The sequence below is a fragment of the Hoplias malabaricus genome, chromosome X1 (assembly GCF_029633855.1).
Source record: "Hoplias malabaricus isolate fHopMal1 chromosome X1, fHopMal1.hap1, whole genome shotgun sequence".
Lineage (NCBI taxonomy): Eukaryota > Metazoa > Chordata > Actinopteri > Characiformes > Erythrinidae > Hoplias > Hoplias malabaricus.
This window is the reverse complement of record NC_089818.1, coordinates 9,290,481-9,295,480: the sequence shown is the minus strand read 5'-3', so window position 1 is coordinate 9,295,480 and position 5,000 is coordinate 9,290,481. Positions and strand designations below refer to the sequence as shown.

At 45.1% G+C, this 5,000-nt stretch overlaps 1 protein-coding gene across 2 annotated transcripts in view; it reads right to left on the bottom strand.

The window, feature by feature from the left end:
• bbs9 (Bardet-Biedl syndrome 9) overlaps positions 1–5,000 on the bottom strand; it is a 155,454-nt gene that overhangs the window by 69,345 nt on the left and 81,109 nt on the right. The gene's annotated exons all lie outside the window — the stretch shown is intronic.

Sequence of the window (5,000 nt, the reverse complement as noted above, 5' to 3'; positions counted from 1 at the left end):
AGAAAGAGAAATTGAGAGAGAGAAAGAGAGAGAGAGAGAGAGAGAGAGAGAGAAAGAGAGAGAGAAATTGAGAGAGCGAGAGAGAGAGAAATTGAGAGAGAGAGAGAGAGAGAGAGAGAGAGAAATTGAGAGAGAGAGAGAGAGAGATATTAAGACACAGGATCTAGCTGTAGCCAAAGAATGAACTTCTGGGTAAAAAAAACAACAACAACAAAGCACAGGCCACACATCTTTCTTGTAATCGGCAAGACAGTAAAATCACCTATAATTCAGCCCCGTGGTTTAACAACTTTGGCTCGAGCCAAAAGGCAAGGAATAGCCTGTTAACACAGCGCCCCCTGTGGCTGAACCGAGGCATGCTGCTCACGCCTTCTTTGCTCTGATTTTTGTTTTGATTCTTATATTCAGTCTCATCTGAAACTGCAGTGAATAGTGAAAGGCTTTACATTAGACGCCAGAGTATTGCTGAGAGGATCTGATGTCATTCACAAAAGCATTAGTGAGATCAGGTTCTGTGTCACAAACACAACTCTTATTCCAAATGTACTGCAGAGAATGCAGTTCCACAGCTCAATTACTACAGATCTTTACATCCCCAGAGGCAGACTCTCGACCTTAAGCATCCTGACCTTATCTAAATGTGCAGCTGTTTCTGAGCATCTCTTATTATTTCAGCCTTTTCAAAGGTTATATAAGCTGTGTGCATAAAGACGTAGAACGCCGAACACGCATTGGTTTAGGGGCTAAATCACAGCTTTAATGTCAACTGCTAAGACATTGGGGCTTTGTGGACAGTTGTTTGGGTGGATGAATGTGTGTGTGTGCGCGCCACAGATCAGGCTTTCTCAGAGGACGGATGAGCTAAGGTGTTGACAGGCAGGGCAGGGCAAGGGGCCGCTCTGCTGTCCCCTGCCGCCATCCAGATAGCCCTTAATGAACCCTAATGACAGGTAATCAGCCCTGTAATGATGATGACAGGGAAGAGCCATTTACAGCCACAGAGTGATGGAGCGGGAGGGTGAGCAACAAGGGAGGGTGGGGGGTAGGTGAGATTTAGTGTCTATCACTGAAAAAGCTCCTGATGAAATGAAACAGACACAGTACAGATGCATCAGAATGCATTAACCCATTTTAACATGATTAAAAACAGTCCTAGCATGCATTAGAAGTCCAAATACTATTAATAACAGCATCTACAACAGTGACAAGCCAATTAAAACAAGCAGTAAAGTGTTTAAACCTGATTTTTTAAATCATCAATTTAATCCCCAAATATTTTAATTCTCACCAAACAATCCCTTCTACTTCTACTCTTCAGAAATCAAGGTGTGTATGTGTGTGTGTGTGTGTGTGTGTGTGTGTGTGTGTGTGTGTGCGCGCGTGTGTGTGTGAGATCAGGAGCAAGCGTGGTGGGAGGTTGGGGGGCTCAGGTGAGGTGGTCACAGGTGAGTAGAAGCAGAGCACTTTCCCCATGGCTCACTGCATTGGTGGAATTCCAGTGGCTATGGCTTACCCAGGATTATTTGGTTTGAGAGATAAGAGACATTAAAGGGAGGGACACCGGCCGCCAGAGTCTGCTGCGGAGGACGTGGCTCCAGGGGGCGACGCTGGGAATGGTGTATGCACGTTTTTTTGCTTGTTTCCTTGAACAAAGAATGTCCTGATTATGTATGGAAAATCAGGGGAATACAGAGCCACAATTTTTTTTTATTTATAAATATTTATCTTGATAGTTGTTAAGATTACACGTACATATGTAATGAACATACGTATTACCTATATATATATATATATATATATATATATATATATATACATACACACACACACACAGACACACACACTGTGCAAAGGTCTTTGGCATTGAAGCAAACATCCATCCATCAATTATCTGTAACCCTTATCCAGTTCAGGGTCGCGGTGGGTCCAGAGTCTACCTGGAATCATTGGGCGCAAGACGGGAATACACCCTGGAGGGGGCGCCAGTCCTTCACAGGGCAACACACACTCACATTCACTCACACACTCACACCTACTGACACTTTTGAGTTGTCAATCCTACCAACGTGTGTTTTTGGACTGTGGGAGGAAACCGGAGCACCTGGAGGAAACCCATGCGGACACAGATAGAACACACCACACTCCTCACAGAGAGTCACCAGGAGGAAACCCACACAGACACAGGGAGAACACACCACACTCCTCACACAGAGTCACCCGGAGCAGGAATCGAACCCACAACCTCCAGGTCCCTAAAGCTGTGTGACTGCAAAACTACCTTCTGCACCACCGTGCCGCTCTAAAGCAAACATTAAAACCCTAATTTATCAAAGCTATATAACATCTGAATACATGCAATTGATTTATTTTCCCAGAAAGTTTAGGTCAATAAATAAACAGTAAATGTGTAATGAATGGAATAAAACGTGCTTAGAAATTCACCATAAAAATTAATTTGACAAGGAATGGCCAAAAGGACGCTATGTTCCAACACTCTATAAAAACAAGTGTGTACGTGTTTAATGAAAGGTTATTACAGCATCAATGAATAATCATCTTCTGCGTGAATTTCCCAAGAATCACAGCCTGATATGTTCTTCAGAGATTGTCAGGTTACTGTTACTGAACAGCCCCCCGATGCTTGTTTGCTGCCTAAGCAGCTTGAGCCGGTTTAAGCTGCTGAAGTTTAAATAAACACATTTCAGTGGCAGGTAAATAGATCATTTCTTAGTGCAGGGCTGTGTTAGCATCGGTGGGTTTGGCTGATGAGTTTTAGTGCTGCTGTATACCTGCTTTAAAGACAAGAAAAAGAAAGAGAGAGAGAGAGAGAGAGAGAGAGAGAGAGAGAGAGAGACAGACAGACAGACAGAGAGAGAGACAGAGACAGAGAGAGAGACAGAGACAGAGATGAACTGAGAGGAAAAGCACGCAGGGCTTTCTACGCCATAAAACAACACATTCCTGCAGAAATCCCAATCAGAATCTGGCTAAAGCTATTTGAATCTGTAATTGAACCCATCGCTCTTTATGGCAGTGAAGTGTGGGGTCCGCTCATAAACCAAGACTTTAACAAATGGGACAAACATCCGATTGAGACCCTGCATGCAGAGTTCTGTAAAAGCATTCTAAAGGTGCACAGGAGCACCACGAACAACGCATGCAGGGCAGAATTAGGCCAATATCCATTAATTATAAAGATACAAACAAGGGCGATCAAATTCTGGACACACCTTAAACACAGCGACCCCCACTCGTACCGTTACAAAGCCCTGCAGCACCAAGAGTTGAGCAAAGAACACAGTCGCCTCTCTCAGCTGGTCCTGAGCTACAGTTCACCACCCTCCCTACCACACACTAACACACCCCCACTAACACACACTAACCCTCAATCAGCTCAGGACCAGAACTCAGCAGATCCGATCAGACCTGACCAAATTACTGCACGAATAAAAGAACAGTACAGACACTATTGGGAAACTCAAACTAAATCACAGAGTAAAATGCAATGTTATCTGGCCCTAAAGCGGCAGTACACTGTGGCACAGTACCTCAGCACAGTGACTGACCGAGACCTGAGAACCACCCTGACCAGGTACAGACTCAGTCAGCACGGTCTGGCCATAGAGACGGGCAGACACAGACAGACCTGGCTGCCTCAGGAGCAGAGACTCTGCCAGCAGTGCGGCTTCAGTCGACCTGAGACAGAGCTGCACTTCCTCACAGAATGCCCAAAGTACACTGAGCTCCGCAAAGAGTTCTACATTAAATTTAGTGAAATACACCCGTCCTTCACAGCCCTGACCCCCACAGACAGACTCCCGTATCTGCTGGGAGAACAGAGAGAGAGCTGCACTCTCGCAGCCCGATACGTCCTCGCCTGCCATCGCAAAAGGGACAGTGAGTGACCCTGTCAAACACCCAAACACACAAACACACACACACACACACCATATATAACCTTTCCCCCAGTTCCGGTCACTGTGGTGAATGTTGCCGAGTGTTTCCAAGTTCTAAAAAGTTACCCCCTGTATTTATTTAATTCAATATTTTATTGTTTAATTCAATGTTTATGTTCTTCTTAAATTTTAAATTGTAACCCAGGCTTTGACAATACAAATGTAACTAATTTGTCATGTCAATAAAGCACCTTGAATTGAATTGAATTGACAGAGACAGAGAGAGAGAGAGAGAGAGAGACAGAGACAGAGACAGAGAGAGAGAGAGAGAGAGAGACAGAGAGAGAGAGAGAGACAGACAGACAGACAGAGAGAGAGAGAGAGAGAGAGAGAGGAGAGGGAGAGAGAGAGAGAGAGAGAGAGAGAGAGAGACAGACAGACAGACAGACAGACAGAGAGAGAGAGAGAGAGACAGACAGAGACAGACAGACAGACAGACAGACAGACCGAGAGACAGACAGGGAGAGAGAGAGAGAGAGAGAGAGAGAGAGACAGACAGAGACAGACAGAGAGAGAAACAGACAGACAGAGAGAGAAACAGACAGACAGAGAGAGAGACAGACAGACAGACAGAGAGAGAGAGAGAGAGAGACAGACAGGGAGAGACACAGAGAGAGAGAGACACAGAGAGAGAGAAAGAAAGAAAAAGAGAGAGAAAGAGTGTGTGGTGTGATTGGCCATATACCCCAACATGACTTGCTTGAGTTGAGAACATAAAGGTGGAAAAGGAAATGACAGAGAGGGAGAGCGAGAAAGAGAGGAAGAAAGAGAGTGGGGGAGAGAGTGTGCACAAGAGAGAAATAGAGTGAAAGCTCATGATACGTGTCATTAGCGAATGGCTGGCTCAGTTTACTGATTCTATCTGTGCCTGGACCATGACATACACTCACTCACTCATTTACTCACTCGCCACATACTCAGGGTTGAACAGTAGCCATGGAAACCAAACCCTCTCCTCTGTATACCTTCCTTCCGTCAGCGTGTAAACTACCGCGTTTAAGCTAAAGTAACCTCCACCTGCGGAGACAGCTGCAAAAAAGTGTG